Here is a 19,688-nt window from a genome sequence, read left to right as displayed (position 1 = left end):
ATACTGACAAAACTGTCAGTTACACCTCCTACTAGGGTTACGGAGCCGTTTGGTAATGGTGAATAATCAGAAGTGTAGAAAGACAACTGATCCACTATTATGACCTTTCCATCCAATGGAAATAGGATGATATGAAAGATAGTGGATATGATGGCCGTCATGGCATATGTCCAACTGCGACCTAGCAACTGATTATAGTCGAGTTTTCGGTCTACGACTTCTACATCCACCGTTACTGTTTTCCCAGCCAAAGTGATGGGAAAACTAGCGAAGTATCCTTTTAGGACAAAGGTGTGGCCATCAAAGGATTTAAGGGAGTTCAAAAGTGGTGAGAGGGTTTGGGAACCCAAGGTGAGCCAACATGAAGCCGACATGACGCAGGTTGAAGCACCTTCATCGTTTACAGTTCGGTGTATACCTTTCCCTTTCGAAGTGATATGCCCCTGAAATGCAAGCTGGGGTGAGAGGGGAGGTTTACACCTTTCCATGTTGAAAATGGAAAGCATGGAATCCGCTGGGTCGATAACCTCGATAGCTGAAAGCAAAGCTTTCCTTTTGCTGGGGCATGTTTGCAATACTTCGAGCATCGTCATAGCCAATGGCGCTTGCGCCAAATCATCTACAATGTTGTAGTGTTGGCTGGCACATGCATATGTGTTGTGCATTGTGTGTCGAAGTGCCCCCTTGGGGGGTCGAATTACAAAGTCCTCAACTGGGCTTTCGATTCGCAAATCATTGGGCGGCGATGGGTTTTGACATGCGGATAATTCTGCTGCCGGAGCGACAGGAACTTCATATGATTTGGCTCTAGTTGTTAGTTCTACCGTTTCAAATGTGTAAATGGTAGAACTTCCTTCACCAGCTGAAGTTTTTTGCGAACCATTACTGCCCCCTGACATGGGTGGCGGTTGGTTGGCAACGAGATGTTGCTGTTGTTGATTAGGAAAAGGATTTCTAAGGACAGCAGGTGCCTTACCAGAATCTTTCTTGGTAAGGTAATCTATGCATTCTTGAAGATGCGGACAACGCCAGTTTACATGATATTCAATACAAAGTTTTCACGAATAGTTGGTGCCTTTATCCTTTTCCGTATCAGTAGGCACTACGGCCTTTTGTTTTGGGTTGGGATGCTTAGATGACCACTCCTCAAAAGGAGTGGTCTTGTTCTATTTCTTCTTGTTCTTGCTACTGGATTTCTATGTAGACTGCATAGAGTTAATCGCAGTGGCAGGAAGAGCAGTTGTTTTGGTAGAGGGGTCCACTGCCAACTTGGCAACGGACCCACTGAGTTGTTTTACAGTGCCTGTGGAGGTTGCACCGACGATCCCGTCGGCATGCGCTCCAGGGTGCTGAGTGGTGGGGGGATTGGGGTTACCAGGAGCATAGGGGATAATGTCATAGAGAGTTCCAGACTGTGAATAAATTAAATCCAAGTGTTGGGCATGACGTATGGATTGGTCCTCCATGATCGCACCATGTAGAGCGACATCTCTAGCGATTTGCGGGAGCAACGACTTATAGAACCAGTCTGTTAAGAGAAAGTCAGGGATGGGAGCTTTGACTAACCTCTGCCTATGTCTCCATTCATGGATATGATCAGAGATGTGGGTGGCAGTATCCTGACGAAACGAAGTAAGGAGCTCCATCCATGTCTCATAATGGATAGGTAAGTAAAAGTGCTTTAGGAACTCCATCGATAAAGTGTCAAAGGTATTCACTGACGCACGTGGTAACTCAATATACCACTTTGCAGCATTATTAGTGAGGGTGTAGGGAAATAAACCCAATCGGACACTGTCATCCACCATGGAGTTGGAAACACACCATAGATGGTAGGTGGTAATGTGAGTTCCTGGATCCACCCCTTGCTTTCCATTGATATTTTATGCGGGATCGGTGGCCATTATAGGTTATGGTAGATGGGGTTGTTAGTTAACTTGTATAATTTGGGGATATCCAATGTTGCCAAAAAAGGTAAATTGTTGGGTGCCCCTGACTTGGACCATTGTGAAGACGGATGACCTGAGGAGCTCTTCGCTCCTCCCATCCTTTGGTTCCCCATGGTGTACATGGGTTGCGTGGTGTAGCAGTTGCTTTACGATACGGTGTTGTAAAGTGAATTACCATGAGGATTTTGATACTGGGGTATGAAGTTTCCCCCAGTATAAGCGGTGCCCCCTTGACTCATCTGAGTTTGTGAGTAGGGTGCCCCCATGGATTGGGTGGGGATCCCTTGTGGATTCCCCACTAACACTGAACTAACCATATGGCTTTGATTGACAGAGGGAAAACTCATATCAATTAGCGACTATCTATGCATGCCTGGGAATGGCGAGGGAACTGTGACATTCCTCGCTGCCATGTGAATATTGGGAGCTGCCCCAGATATCTAAATCTGGGGGTTATAACCATACATTAGTGGTTGAACTTGGTTTTGGTAAACTGGAACCGTGCCCATAGTGCCACATTGAGTGTTATATGGAGCACTATATGTGGCACTAGTCGAAGGTATGCTTTGGCACACCATAGGAGTGGAACTCGGCATCTGCTGGGTTCCGTTGATAGAGGATGTTGTGTGAGTTGCAGTACCTGGGACAAACAGGATTACGGGGTTCCACATTGCCGGTGTTGTGATGACTGTCGATTGGGGAAGTGGTAGAGGACTCATAGTGTCTCTATAATTCCACAGCCCTTGAGGTGCCGACTGAATAGATGGGAGAGTTCCTCCTAGTGGAGACTGAAGTACTGGTATGAAATGATCAATAACAGGATCTGACTGATTTGTAAACAGAGTGTTAAAATGAGGAAGAAATCCTTCCATGAAGAAATCCTCTGGCAAATTAGAATCGTCAGTCGTCCAAAATGATCCCGTGTGAGATTTAGGAGACTTATTCCTTGAAGATGAGGAATCCGAGTCAGTGGATCTCGGTAGATCCTCCGCAGTGAGTGGAGGAAGTCGTAACAACCGTCTGGATTGATGGTGAGGGCCATATGTAGCCACAATGACTGGTAAATTTTATCATATAAATTTTAAGGTGATATTCCTTAAGTCTCCAAAACAATAGCACTCAGGTACCTAGAAAAGAGAAAATACACTAAAAATGACAATCAGCAAACAAAGTGAAATTACCTTTTCTGATAAACACCGATTACTAGAGATGAAACCAAGTCTCTCAATGAGTAATAGAGAAGGATGGCCAAATGTACGGTTATGGTTACTTTTGAGCTTTGCCCAAACCTCAGATTAAGGGGCCAATAACTCTCATGAAGATGAGCACCCTCCCAAAAAATGAAGAAAAAGTAGGTCCGTCCGTTTGAGGTACCATTTTTACCCGTCCCAGTAACCTTAGGTAAGTACCTAGAAGTGTTGGCCACTAGAGATACCTCAAATCACAGACATTACTGGGGGGGGACACAGTCGCAAACAGCACACTGTGTGGGCAGGATACCTGAGTCCTCGACTCAGTTCCGAAATCCTCGAAGGGACCCCGATTACACAGAATTCCCAAAGGAGTTGTAAAAGAAGGCAGGCTACCTTCGATTACAATCTGATGTTGTCTCGTATTTAGCTCTGTTGTGAATGGAGTGGTCCCGGTAATATGAGTGCAGAAGGATTTTTCACTCTTTAATGACACTAGTTTGATTTTCAACCTTAGGTAGTTGACTCACTCTCTTATCCCAAGGTTCTAATCTATCTAATGTTGGTTTGCTCTAAAAAAGAGTATCTGATTGATTTTAGTGTAAATTTTATTGTACTTTTTTATTTGTCTTCAGAGGGGGTGTTGACGTATGAATATTATGAGACTCTCGACTCGATAAACCATGTAGAACTATGCTTTAATTTTTTTTTTTTTCAATTTCTTATGCAAGAAAGTTTTATTCTACACATGTACTACTTCACATATTCATGTATTCATCAGTGCATCTAAAAATCATTCAACACTTTGCATAATCGAAAGTTCCTTTTCTCAATATTCCCTAACAACTATTGAACCAAAACAAAGCACCCTACAACTAATTTGATAGAAGGAGATGTAGAGTTTATTAGCGATTCTTTCAATAAAATTTTCTTTTATGAGAGAAAAACTAAAGCATTTTCTTAAAATAAATTTTAAGACACCAAATTTGTTAGCATGATACTATTGCATATCTTGATTCAGCCCTTGGGACAAGTTTCCCCCCCTTTTGGTCCACAAAATCTCCTGAAAAACATGGAAATGGGTCACTAACGCTCTGTCTATGTGTAAACAGAGCTTTAGTTTGGCCACTAACGCTCCCTGTGCATAGTCAAAGAGCTTTATAAAGCTCTGTGTAGACCAGAAATCTGCATTAGTGAGGGAAAGAGCTTAAAAAATTGACTTTTGGGATCAGTTTTTGAAGAGAAAGCAACTTTGCAGGATGCAACAAGTTATATGGTGGATCAGAGAAGGATATGAAGCAGCTGGAAGCTCATAGAAGAGAGAAGAGATCTGAGAGGAGTCCAGACAACCAGGAACTAAATGTATAGTCCCCAACGGAGTTGCCAGCTTTGCTATGGGGTAAAATGCATGGGATGAAAACTACCCTCGAAAGTCTTCCCGAGACTTCCGAAAGACAGTAAGGTTATCTGCAAAAGGTACCTGTTACACACATGTTCATCTATCTAACATATATTGATAGAATATGGAGAAAGGATCACCTTTGGTTCTTTATAGATTCACTTGGGGATCTCCGTGCGGTAAGAAGAACTCCTCCTGATCAGCTCCAAGATGATTCCTTCACAAAATAACGAAGCAAACCAATCACAACATATACTTCTGACAATTAATGAAAGAATTCATAACAAACATGTATGAATGTGTAACTTATCTACTCACCACAACAAGCATCAGAATGGACAAATAAATGCATAATATCATCGACACTTCGAGTAGTGGAACACAAACGCAATCCTATATTCAGAACATAAGAGTGATTACAACAACCCTGTTGCATCAGCCTTCCTTATCCCTTCTTCCTCTCTCTCTCTCCTTCTTTCAGCTAGCTCCTTCAAGAATATGACGATATCACAATAGCACCATGTACTATCCTTCTAAATGCTCTAACCATTGTGCAATGGCCCTCCCGTTGCTTAAATAGCAATCGACTTAGGGCTTCCCAACTCCACCTGTAGTTCATTTGGGTAAAAACCATGAACCTGCCTCATTTACCAACTTTTTCGCATTTGCCTCTATTTTTGAAATAGAATTTCTCCAAATATCTTTATTTTTGGAGATTCTCTACTTTTCTTGGACAAATTTAGGGAAATAATTGTTACACAGTAATTTGTCACTGTCTTCACTCCAGTCCTCCTATTGTGTCATTTGTCCAAGTAAAACATTCTCATATTAGACAAATGCTCTCTGATGTTGCCAAATGACCCAATTTTCCTATGTTATCTACCTCATCGCGACTATGGACTAAATATATGCACTGAAGGGTGCTCATAAACAGTCCAGATGTGCTGCCATCATGGAAGTACACCTGATTCCTGTAATGGTCTGATTTCATGTCCCAACGTGAGGTTGTTTATAATATTTAGTGATGACCTAACTAGCTATTTTTCTCACTAGTGATGTCAGCGCTAAGGATCCGTTATGCTCCCCGCGATGATCCAGATTGGGTGAATTTGTTCCAATAGTTGACCTTCCAAATAACTCCAGACCTGGTTATTGGCATAGTTTGTATTGCCCTCCTTTCTCTGGCATGGTAGCTCCATCAATTATGCTACCTTCCTTTGGGATAATCTCACTATTCCACCTTTCATGGAGACTCCTTCTCCTATTTAAACTCTCACCATTGCTATGCATTGCTAGTTTTGGATAGTTTCTGATAGTTGGCTAGTTGAGTAGTGTTGTTAGTGTTTGTGAGTTTGCTAGATAGCTGGTGTGAGTGTGACAAGTGTGGGATTATTGATAGCTTTTGGAAGGTTGTGAAGTGCCCTTAATCTTGTGTAAAACTTGTGAGTGAGAGAGACTTGTATGTTGGGAGATCCATCCTCAAAGAGCGAATGATTGAGGAACATGCTGGCTAGATCCCTCTGAGAAGGCTTGTGACATCAAGACTTTGGTTGTAAGCTTACTCTTATTCCATTATTAATATAATCAACGATGTTTTCCTATGTCTTGTATGTAATGTACTTGATAGCTCATGACTTCTTGACTTTGTGAGTAACTAGATCATTTTTTTTTTCCAGTTACATGCTTTGTTGTATTTCCTTTGCATTGTTTCAGGTTGATCACTCATTAGGAGAAGGAAGCGGAAGCTAGAGTAGCGCAATGGAACTCCATCGACCACCAGTTGAGGTAGGTGTTGTGGGGAAAAATGCCTATGCAGGATGATCCTATCCACCTAAGGTGTGACAGTGCCTTAGCAACAAACGAGTACAGCTACACTGGTTTCTTCCTTTATGAAATGTGAAAGAAGAGAGATCAATAGACTTATCGGTGTCTTCCGTTTGTCCCTCGATCCAATCTCCCTTCTCCTTGGGTGTTCACAGCTACTTGCCTTCTTGCTTATCCAGCTACAACTTCCTGCAAGATCACAAGAGAACAGCTACTTGCGACAAGAGAACATCTACTTGAGACAAGAGAAGAACACTACACAAAGACAGATGTTCACATTCATAACTAGTCTAGGATTAGAAATAAACCAAATACACTAATACATTCATACATCAAAATACATCAGCATATAGGAGAAACCAAGATAGATTTATTGATGAATAACAAGGTTCAGGAAGAGATACAACCCAGAGGGCTCCAATCCAGCATCTCCTTCCCAGCGATTGGAATTCCTATCTTCAGCCCCTTCAAAGCATTAAGCACCCAATGATTCCAGTGTCAAACCAACAACAATTCTTTGCAATAACAAAATTCCAGCCTCCAGATCTCATGGAGAAGAGATCCATATATAGATGTTTGGAGAGAGGATGAGTCAGCTTGAGATCTAACTAGTGTCCTCTCCCTCTATCAGTTCTTGAGTCCACTTGGAGGTTCTTGCTTCCACTTGGAGATTTGGAACCTCTTACTCATCACCAGTCGAATTCCCTGAGGCAAGTGTCATTTTGGAAGCTTCCTGAGAATTGACACCTTGAGGAATGAGTCTGCCACTTGTCCAAACTCGCTCAGCGCAGGTAGCTAGTGTTGGAGTTGACATTCAACGCAGGTAGACAGTGGAGCCACCGAAATTCAGCGCAGATGGTCAATGGAGCAGTTGACATGATCCTGAATTGACTTGTTTTTGAGAAGTTTCAGGTGGAGAACTTTTGTGAATTGCTGTGGTTTGTTAGCCTTGTTCCTCTAGGGGTAGGAACAACATGTTTAGGGACTTTGGATCCCTTAGATTATGGACATTTCATGCTCAATGCTGTAAGGCACAAAAATGTCTATAACAGTTGCCCCCTAAAGTATGAGGCTGTTTATCGGGCGAAATGCTTTATGAGGGGGATCCGAAGTTCATCCAATGCTGGGAGGAGACCTGTAATACAATACAATACAATACATTATTTTTCATACTGCTTTCATGATCTAGCTGAGGCAGGCATTCCCATGCTCAGCTTTATAAATTCATTTTTCTGTACATAGAACAGACAATCGTCTGATGATAGACTGATAATTTTGATGAAATTATCATCCTTTGAGTAGGATGATTATCTGCTGCAATGATGTACATGTCAATGTCTTTATCTTTCCTGAATATATATCACAGCCCGGATGGATGAAACTAGATCCGGGGTCTTCAAACTCGTTCGATCTTCACTCTAAGTACAAGTCGATCCATGTGAGAATTGTTCTGAAGTCGAACATGGAAAGACATCGCTTGATTACCGGTCAATGATGTAAACCGTTAACAAGCACGAGAGGAATCACCGATAATGATAATGACCCTCAAGGTACTGCAGTACAATTTACGTGGTGTGAATAAAGGACTCGGCGTCGAACACCACGCAAAATCTTCTGGTCGAAGGTCATTGATGTATACCTGTCGCCGGAAGTGAGAAACTTGCCATTGTGGCATGCAAGCTTCAAAGTACTGAAGGGGTTGTTCCTAGATCAACTTCTTGGATAATGAGCTGATGTCGACAAGAAGCGATCTGTCACAGGAGGGCCTTAATGAATCCCACATCAGTGAAACGGAACGGAGGTAATTATTTTAATGGAGGTGAAAACGATCTGTGACATATGATTCAGGGTGGCGGTCATGAATGGATGAAGGATAATGTATGTCAGTGGATGGGACACGGTTGACTCTTTCTGAACGACTTCTCTTGAACATATGGCGACACTGATGCGATGGATCAGTAGCATTACCCCAAATATGGATGGTATGGCGAGACCATGGTGATGTGACCGGTGAATGAAACAACCCAACCCGATTGCGGTACAGAGGAAAAGTGTCATGTTCAAGAGCGACTTGCTACCATCAAAGTTTTCTTTAGTTTCTCCCAATTTTTCCCCAGTCATTGCTGACCAGTACCTCTTTATTTTTGTCAAGCTTGAGGAGGATAACATATGCTTGTTCTATAACCTGCCCTTCGGGAAAGCCCATCGCTATGTTTTAACGAGCCTAGCGATAGTGAAACTCGTTCTCGTCTAAAGACAAGTTTGTCGCTATTTAATGATTTTAACGAGTCTAACGACAAGGATAACTCGGTCCTTTTCATTTTTAGAGAGTCTGAAAAGGTACATAAAGTTAACTCCAAAATTCCTTTTTCGTCATCTAATCCCTTAAGTCCGAAAAAGTATAAAACAATACAGAAGGGATGAGTTTTCGATAGTTTTAACGAGCTGAATAAAACAAGCGCTCGATCTTTTTGTGCAATAATCCCTCAGGTCCAAAAAGATTAAAATCTAGAGGAGGGATAGCTCTTCCGGTCCTTTAACGAGCTGGAAGGCCAAAACTCGGCAATCTTTTCATATTTTACGAGTCAGTTGAAAAGAGCTTAAAGAAGACTCGTCTTTTGAGGAACGAGTGATAAACAAGGATAGCAGCTGATTCCAGGTACAGGTTGGAATTTCCAATCACGGCAGTGTCACAAGGATGGCTAGGTGAAATCACTCTTCGCAGCTGTTCCTCAAGATGGGTAAACACTCATATGGAGGTGAACGATCGGCCAAATGAAAAGTGGAGGTGATGGTGCAAACACGACCAAGGCTTTAATGGCTGACGATATTACATTCAAAGTGGTTATTTACCGGGATAGTTAATTTTTTAACGAGCTTAAACGCGGGTGGAAACATTTGCGGTCTTATGTTTATTTTTTAACGAGCATGAACTATGTGCTAAAACTGCTCGGATCTTGCGTTTATTTTTTAACGAGCTTGAACTTTGTGCTAAAACTGCTCGATAAGTTTGCATGCCCCCAGCATAATAACGCAAATCGAGGTGCATGCCCCCCAAGCTTCATTGCATTCAACTTGGTGGTTGGAATGAAGGTTTACCTTTGAGATTTGGAAAGGGCATTGTTTTCATTTTTTAATGAGGTTGACACAATAAAAGAACTATCCTCATGACTCCTTGTTTCATTTTTTAACGAGGTTGACACGAGATAAGAACCGTCCTCAGAGCCCACTGTATTTACAGTATTTCTATTAGGGCGATGATCCATGCTGACAAAATGTTTAGGAATCTTCCGAATCCATTAGATATAGAAGATTTCGTATTGTAGGTTTCCACTGTTGCCACTTCCGCCAGATTACTTGCAGGCGGTAAGGCAAAAGTACCCATTAAGGCAGGGTCTTTTAGGATGCCTACTCCAATATTTTGAAGTGAATGATTTCTTCCATGGATCATTGGAATGCTTCCCGTAACTTGTGAACTGTTGGGCAGAAATGTTTGTTGGTCGACGATTGTAATTCTTCCCTGAAAGGGAAATGCAATCCTCCCGAAGTAGGTCGACACAACTGCGGCCATGGCATATATCCAGGGCCTTCCTAGTAGGATGTTGTAATCAAGGTTTCCATCAATTACTTGAACATCAATTTCTTCAAGGAGTCGAAAAATTTAACACCAACGCTAGAGTCCCCAAGAGTCCCCAGTGGAGTCGCCAATTTGTTGTGGGGAAAAATGCCTATGCAGGACGATCCTATCCACCTAATGTGTGACAGTGCCTTAGCAACAAACGAATACAGCTACACTGGTTTCTTCCTTTATGAAATGTGAAAGAAGAGAGATCAAAAACTTACCGGTGTCTTCCGTTTGTCCCTCAATCCAATCTCCCTTCTCTTTGGGTGTTCACAGCTACTTGCCTTCCTCCTTATCCAGCTACAACTTCCTACAAGATCACAAGAGAACAGCTACTTGCGACAAGAGAACAGCTACTTGAGACAAGAGAAGAACACTACACAAAGACAAATGTTCACATTCATAACTAGTTTAGGATTAGAAATAAACCAAATACACTAATACATTTATACATCAAAATACATCAGCATATAGGAGAAACCAAGATAGCTTTATTGATGAATAACAAGGTTCAGGAAGAGATACAACCCAGAGGGCTCCAATCCAGTGTCTCCTTCCCAGCAAATGGAATTCCTATCTTCAGCCCCTTCAAAGCATTAAGCACCCAATGATTCCAGTCTCAAACCAACAGCAATTCTTTGCAATAACAAAATTCCAGCCCCCCAGATCTCATGGAGGAGAGATCCATATATAGATGTTTGGAGAGAGGATGAGTCAGAATGAGATCTGACTAGTGTCCTCTCCCTCTATCAGTTCTTGAGTCCACTTGGAGGTTCTTGCTTCCACTTGGAGATTTGGAACCTCTTACTCATCACCAGTCAAATTCCTTGAGGCAAGTGTCATTTTGGAAGCTTCCTGAGCAATGACACCTTGAGGAATGAGTCTGCCACTTGTCCAAACTCGCTCAGCGCAGGTAGCTAGTGTTGGAGTTGACATTCAACGCAGGTAGACAGTGGAGCCACTGACATTTAGCGCAGATGGTCAATGGAGCAGTTGACATGATCCTGAATTGACTTTTTTTTTAGCAGTTTCAGGTGGAGAACTTTTGTGAATTGCTGTGGTTTGTTAGCCTTGTTCCTTTAGGGGTAGGAACAACATGTTTAGGGACTTTGGATCCCTTAGATTATGGACATTTCATGCTCAATGATGTAAGGCACAAAAATTTCTATAACAGTTGCCCCCTAAAGTAAGAGGCTGTTTATCGGGCGAAATGCTTTATGAGGGGCATCCGAAGTTCATCCAATGCTGGGAGGAGACCTGTAATACAATACAATACAATACATTATTTTTCATACTGCTTTCATGATCTAGCTGAGGCAGGCATTCCCATGCTCAGCTTTATAAATTCATTTTTCTGTACATAGAACAGACAATCGTCTGATGATAGACTGATAATTTTGATGAAATTATCATCCTTTGAGTAGGATGATTATCTGCTGCAATGATGTACATGTCAATGTCTTTATCTTTCCTGAATATATATCGCAGCCCGGATGGATGAAACTAGATCCGGGGTCTTCATACTCGTTCGATCTTCACTCTAAGTACAAGTCGATCCATGTGAGAATTGTTCTGAAGTCGAACATGGAAAGACATCGCTTGATTACCGGTCAATGATGTAAACCGTTAACAAGCGCGAGAGGAATCACCGATAATGATAATGACCCTCAAGGTACTGCAGTACAATTTACGTGGTGTGAATAAAGGACTCGGTGTCGAACACCACGCAAAATCTTTTGGTCGAAGGTCATTGATGTATACCTGTCGCCGGAAGTGAGAAACTTGTCATTGTGGCATGCAAGCTTCAAAGTACTGAAGGGGTTGTTCCTAGATCAACTTCTTGGATAATGAGCTGACGTCGACAAGAAGCGATCTGTCACAGGAGGGCCTTAATGAATCCCACATCAGTGAAACAGAACGAAGCTAATGATTTTAATGGAGGTGAAAACGATCTGTGACATATGATTCAGGGTGGCGGACATGAATGGATGAAGGATAATGTATGTCAGTGGATGGGACACGGTTGACTCTTTCTGAACGACTTCTCTTGAACATATGGCGACACTGATGCGATGGATCGGTAGCATTACCCCAAATATGGATGGTATGGCAAGACCATGGTGATGTGACCGGTGAATGAAACAACCCAACCCGATTGTGGCACGGAGGAAAAGTGTCATGTTCAAGAGCGACTTGCTACCATCAAAGTTTTCTTTAGTTTCTCCCAATTTTTCCCCAGTCATTGCTGACCAGTACCTCTTTATTTTTGTCAAGCTTGAGGAGGATAACATATGCTTGTTCTATAACCTGCCCTTCGGGCAAGCCCATCGCTATGTTTTAACGAGCCTAGCGATAGTGAAACTCGTTCTTGTCTAAAGACAAGTTTGTCGCTATTTAATGATTTTAACGAGTCTAACGACAAGGATAACTCGGTCTTTTTCATTTTTAGAGAGTCTGAAAAGGTACATAAAGTTAACTCCAAAATTCCTTTTTCGTCATCTAATCCCTTAAGTCCGAAAAAGTATAAAAAAATACAGAAGGGATGAGTTTTCGATAGTTTTAATGAGCCGAATAAAACAAGCGCTCGATCTTTTTGTGCAATAATCCCTCAGGTCCAAAAAGATTAAAATCTAGAGGAGGGATAGCTCTTCCGGTCCTTTAATGAGCTGGAAGGCCAAAACTCGGCAATCTTTTCATATTTTACGAGTCAGTTGAAAAGAGCTTAAATAAGACTCGTCCTTTGAGGAACGAGTGATAAACAGGGATAGCAGCTGATTCCTGGTACAGGTTGGAATTTTCCAATCACGGCAGTGTCACAAGGATGGCTAGGTGAAATCACTCTTTGCAGCTGTTCCTCAAAATGGGTAAACACTCATATGGAGGTGAACGATCGGCCAAATGAAAAGTGGAGGTGATGGTGCAAACACAACCAAGGCTTTAATGGCTGATGATATTACATTCACAGTGGTTATTTACCAGGATAGTTCATTTTTTAACGAGCTTAAATGCGGGTGGAAACATTTGCTCGTCTTATGTTTATTTTTTAACAAGCATGAACTATGTGCTAAAACTGCTCAGATATTGCGTTTATTTTTTAACGAGCATGAACTTTGTGCTAAAACTGCTCGATAAGTTTGCATGCCCCCATCATAATAACGCAAATCGAGGTGCATGCCCCCCAAGCTTCATTGCATTCAACTTGGTGGTTGGAATGAAGGTTTACCTTTGAGATTTGGAAAGGGGATTGTTTTCATTTTTTAATGAGGTTGACACAATAAAAGAACTATCCTCATGACTCCTTGTTTCATTTTTTAACGAGGTTGACATGAGATAAGAACCGTCCTCAGAGCCCACTGTATTTACAGTATTTCTATTAGGGCGATGATCCACGCTGACAAAATGTTTAGGAATCTTCTGAATCCATTAGATATAGAAGATTTCATATTGTAGGTTTCCACTGTTGCCACTTCCGCCAGATTACTTGCATGCGGTAAGGCAAAAGTACCCATTAAGGCAGGGTCTTTTAGGATTCCTACTCCAATAATTTGAAGTGAATGATTTCTTCCATGGATCATTGGAATGCTTCCCGTAACTTGTGAACTGTTGGGGAGAAATGTTTGTTGGTCGACGATTGTAATTCCTCCTTGAAAGGGAAATGCAATCCTCCTGAAGTAGGTCGACACAACTGCGGCCATGGCATATATCCAGGGCCTTCCCAGTAGGATGTTGTAATCAAGGTTTCCATCAATTACTTCAACATCAATTTCTTCAAGGAGTCGAAAAATTTAACACCAACGTTAGAGTCCCCAAGAGTCCCCAGTGGAGTCGCCAAAACAATACAACATCAACTTGAAAATTTAATAAGAGTGTCTCATCAAGAGTCCCCAGTGGAGTCGCCAATTTGTTGTGGAGAAAAATGCATATGCAGGACGATCCTATCCACCTAAGGTGTGACAGTGCCTTAGCAACAAACGAATACAGCTACACTGGTTTCTTCCTTTATGAAATGTGAAAGAAGAGAGATCAAAGGCTTATCGGTGTCTTCCGTTTGTCCCTCGATCCAATCTCCCTTCTCTTTGGGTGTTCACAGCTAGTTGCCTTCCTGCTTATCCAGCTACAACTTCCTGCAAGATCACAAGAGAACAACTACTTGTGACAAGAGAACAAATACTTGCGACAAGAGAAGAACACTACACAAAGACAAATGTTCACATTCATAACTAGTTTAGGATTAGAAATAAACCAAATACACTAATACATTTATACATCAAAATACATCAGCATATAGGAGAAACCAAGATAGCTTTATTGATGAATAACAAGGTTCAGGAAGAGATACAACCCAGAGGGCTCCAATCCAGCGTCTCCTTCCCAGCAAATGGAATTCCTATCTTCAACCCCTTCAAAGAATTAAGCACCCAATGATTCTAGTCTCAAACCAACAGCAATTCTTTGCAATAACAAAATTCCAGCCCCCCAGATCTCATGGAGGAGAGATCCATATATAGATGTTTGGAGAGAGGATGAGTCAGCTTGAGATCTAACTAGTGTCCTCTCCCTCTATCAGTTCTTGAGTCCACTTGGAGGTTCTTGCTTCCACTTGGATATTTGGAACCTCTTACTCATCACCAGTCGAATTCCCTGAGGCAAGTGTCATTTTGGAAGCTTCCTGATCATTGACACCTTGAGGAATGAGTCTGCCACTTGTCCAAACTCGCTCAGCGCAGGTAGCTAGTGTTGGAGTTGACATTCAACGCAGGTAGACAGTGGAGCCACCGACATTCAGCGCAGATGGTCAATGGAGCAGTTGACATGATCCTGAATTGACTTGTTTTTGAGAAGTTTCAGGTGGAGAACTTTTGTGAATTGCTGTGGTTTGTTAGCCTTGTTCCTCTAGGGTTAGGAATAACATGTTTAGGGACTTTGGATCCCTTAGATTATGGACATTTCATGCTCAATGTTGTAAGGCACAAAAATGTCTATAACAGTTGCCCCCTAAAGTATGAGGCTGTTTATCGGGCGAAATGCTTTATCAGGGGGATCCGAAGTTCATCCAATGCTGGGAGGAGACCTGTAATACAATACAATACAATACATTATTTTTCATACTGCTTTCATGATCTAGCTGAGGCAGGCATTCCCATGCTCAGCTTTATAAATTCATTTTTTTGTACATAGAACAGACAATCGTCTGATGATAGACTGATAATTTTGATGAAATTATCATCCTTTGAGTAGGATGATTATCTGCTGCAATAATGTACATGTCAATGTCTTTATCTTTCCTGAATATATATTGCAGCCCGGATGGATGAAACTAGATCTGGGGTCTTCAAACTCGTTCGATCTTCACTCTAAGTACAAGTCGATCCATGTGAGAATTGTTCTGAAGTCGAACATGGAAAGACATCGCTTGATTATCGGTCAATGATGTAAACCGTTAACAAGCGCGGGAGGAATCACCGATAATGATAATGACCCTCAAGGTACTGCGGTACAATTTACGTGGTGAGAATAAAGGACTCGGCGTCGAACACCACGCAAAATCTTCTGGTCGAAGGTCATTGATGTATACCTGTCCCCGGAAGTGAGAAACTTGCCATTGTGGCATGCAAGCTTCAAAGTACTGAAGGGGTTGTTCCTAGATCAACTTCTTGGATAATGAGCTGACGTTGACAAGAAGCGATCCGTCACAGGAGGGCCTTAATGAATCCCACATCAGTGAAATGGAACGGAGCTAATGATTTTAATGGAGGTGAAAACGATCTGTGACATATGATTCAGGGTGGCGGTCATGAATGGATGAAGGATAATGTATGTCAGTGGATGGGACACGGTTGACTCTTTCTGAACAACTTCTCTTGAACATATGGCGACACTGATGCGATGGATCGGTAGTATTACCCCAAATATGGATGGTATGGCGAGACCATGGTGATGTGACCGGTGAATGAAACAACCCAACCCGATTGTGGTACGGAGGAGAAGTGTCATGTTCAAGAGCGACTTGCTACCATCAAAGTTTTCTTTAGTTTCTCCCAATTTTTCCCCAGTCATTGCTGACCAGTACCTCTTTATTTTTGTCAAGCTTGAGGAGGATAACATATGCTTGTTCTATAACCTGCCCTTCGGGCAAGCCCATCGCTATGTTTTAACGAGCCTAGCGATAGTGAAACTCGTTCTCGTCTAAAGACAAGTTTGTCGCTATTTAATGATTTTAACGAGTCTAACGACAAGGATAACTCGGTCCTTTTCATTTTTAGAGAGTCTGAAAAGGTACATAAAGTTAACTCGAAAATTCCTTTTTTGTCATCTAATCCCTTAAGTCCGAAAAAGTATAAAACAATACAGAAGGGATGAGTTTTCGATAGTTTTAACGAGCCGAATAAAACAAGCGCTCGATCTTTTTGTGCAATAATCCCTCAGGTCCAAAAAGATTAAAATCTAGAGGAGGGATAGCTCTTCCGGTCCTTTAACGAGCTGGAAGGCAAAAACTCGGCAATCTTTTCATATTTTATGAGTCAGTTGAAAAGAGCTTAAAGAAGACTCGTCTTTTGAGGAACGAGTGATAAACAGGGATAGCAGCTGATTCCAGGTAGAGGTTGGAATTTTCCAATCACGGCAGTGTCACAAGGATGGCTAGGTGAAATCACTCTTCGCAGCTGTTCCTCAAAATGGGTAAACACTCATATGGAGGTGAACGATCGGCCAAATGAAAAGTGGAGGTGATGGTGCAAACACGACCAAGGCTTTAATGGCTGATGATATTACATTCACAGTGGTTATTTACCAGGATAGTTCATTTTTTAACGAGCTTAAACGCGGGTGGAAACATTTGCTCGGTCTTATGTTTATTTTTTAACGAGCATGAACTATGTGCTAAAACTGCTCGGATCTTGCGTTTATTTTTTAACGAGCATGAACTTTGTGCTAAAACTATTCGATAAGTTTTCATGCCCTCAGCATAATAACGCAAATCGAGGTGCATGCCCCCCAAGCTTCATTGCATTCAACTTGGTGGTTGGAATGAAGGTTTACCTTTGAGATTTGGAAAGGGGATTGTTTTCATTTTTTAATGAGGTTGACACAATAAAAGAACTATCCTCATGACTCCTTGTTTCATTTTTTAACGAGCTTGACACGAGATAAGAACCGTCCTCAGAGCCCACTGTATTTACACTATTTCTATTAGGGCGATGATCCACGCTGACAAAATGTTTAGGAATCTTCCAAATCCATTAGATATAGAAGATATCGTATTGTAGGTTTCCACTGTTGCCACTTCCGCCAGATTACTTGCAGGCGGTAAGGCAAAAGTACCCATTAAGGCAGGGTCTTTTAGGATGCCTACTCCAATATTTTGAAGTGAATGATTTCTTCCATGGATCATTGGAATGATTCCCGTAACTTGTGAACTGTTGGGGATAAATGTTTGTTGGTCGACGATTGTAATTCTTCCTTGAATGGGAAATGCAATCCTCCTGAAGTAGGTCGACACAACTGCGGCCATTGCATATATCCAGGGCCTTCCCAGTAGGATGTTGTAATCAAGGTTTCCATCAATTACTTCAACATCAATTTCTTCAAGGAGTCGAAAAATTTAACACCAATGCTAGAGTCCCCAAGAGTCCCCAGTGGAGTCGCTAAAACAGTACAACATCAACTTGAAAATTTAATAAGAGTGTCTCATCAAGAGTCCCCAGTGGAGTCGCCAATTTGTTGTGGGGAAAAATGCCTATGCAGGACGATCCTATCCACCTAAGGTGTGACAGTTCCTTAGCAACAAACGAATACAGCTACACTGGTTTCTTCCTTTATGAAATGTGAGAGAAGAGAGATCAAAGACTTACCGGTGTCTTCCGTTTGTCCCTCGATCCAATCTCCCTTCTCTTTGGGTGTTCACAGCTACTTGCCTTCCTGCTTATCCAGCTACAACTTCCTGCAAGATCACAAGAGAACAGCTACTTGCGACAAGAGAACAGCTACTTGAGACAAGAGAAGAACACTACACAAAGACAAATGTTCACATTCATAACTAGTTTAGGATTAGAAATCAACCAAATACACTAATACATTTATACATCAAAATACATCAGCATATAGGAGAAAACAAGATAGCTTTATTGATGAATAACAAGGTTCAGGAAGGGATACAACCCAGAGGGCTCCAATCCAGCGTCTCCTTCCCAGCAAATGGAATTCCTATCTTCAGCCCCTTCAAAGCATTAAGCACCCAATGATTCCAGTCTCAAACCAACATCAATTCTTTGCAATAACAAAATTCCAATCCCCCAGATCTCATGGAGGAGAGATCCATATATAGATGTTTGGAGAGAGGATGAGTCAGCTTGAGATCTGACTAGTGTCCTCTCCCTCTATCAGTTCTTGAGTCCACTTGGAGGTTCTTGCTTCCACTTGGAGATTTGGAACCTCTTACTCATCACCAGTCGAATTCCCTGAGGCAAGTGTCATTTTGGAAGCTTCCTGAGCATTGACACCTTGAGGAATGAGTCTGCCACTTGTCCAAACTCGCTCAGCGCAGGTAGCTAGTGTTGGAGTTGACATTCAACGTAGGTAGACAGTGGAGCCACTGACATTCAGCGCAGATGGTCAATGGAGCAGTTGACATGATCCTGAATTGACTTGTTTTTGAGCAGTTTCAGGTGGAGAACTTTTGTGAATTGCTGTGGTTTGTTAGCCTTGTTCCTCTAGGGGTAGGAACAACATGTTTAGGGACATTGGATCCCTTAGATTATGGACATTTCATGCTCAATACTGTAAGGCACAAAAATGTCTATAACAGTTGCCCCCTAATGTATGAGGTTGTTTATCGGGCGAAATGCTTTATCAGGGGGATCCGAAGTTCATCCAATGCTGGGAGGGAGACCTGTAATACAATACAATACAATACATTATTTTTCATACTGCTTTCATGATCTAGCTGAGGCAGGCATTCCCATGCTCAGCTTTATAAATTCATTTTTCTGTACATAGAATAGACAATCGTCTGATGATGGACTGATAATTTTGATGAAATTATCTTCCTTTGAGTAGGATGATTATCTGTTGCAATGATGTACATGTCAATGTCTTTATCTTTCCTGAATATATATCGCAGCCCGGATGGATGAAACTAGATCCGGGGTCTTCAAACTCATTCGATCTTCACTCTAAGTACAAGTCGATCCATGTGAGAATTGTTCTGAAGTCGAACATGGAAAGACATCGCTTGATTACCGGTCAATGATGTAAATCGTTAACAAGCGCGAGAGGGATCACCGATAATGATAATGACCCTCAAGGTACTGCAGTACAATTCACGTGGTGTGAATAAAGGACTTGGCGTCTAACACCACGCAAAATCTTTCGGTCGAAGGTCATTGATGTATACCTGTCGCCGAAAGTGAGAAACTTGCCATTGAGGCATGCAAGCTTCAAAGTACTGAAGGGGTTGTTCCTAGATCAACTTCTTGGATAATGAGCTGATGTCGACAAGAAGCGATCCGTCATAGGAGGGCCTTAATGAATCCCACATCAGTGACATGGAACGGAGCTAATGATTTTAATGGAGGTGAAAATGATCTGTGACATATGATTCAGGGTGGCGGTCATGAATGGATGAAGGATAATGTATGGCAGTGGATGGGACTCGGTTGACTCTTTCTGAACGACTTCTCTTGAACATATGGCGACATTGATGCGAT

The sequence above is a fragment of the Pinus tabuliformis genome, chromosome 9 (genome assembly GCF_031772625.1).
Source record: "Pinus tabuliformis cultivar Carrire ecotype Pingquan chromosome 9, CPIR1, whole genome shotgun sequence".
NCBI classification, from domain to species: Eukaryota; Viridiplantae; Streptophyta; class Pinopsida; order Pinales; family Pinaceae; genus Pinus; species Pinus tabuliformis.
This window is presented reverse-complemented; position numbering follows the sequence as displayed.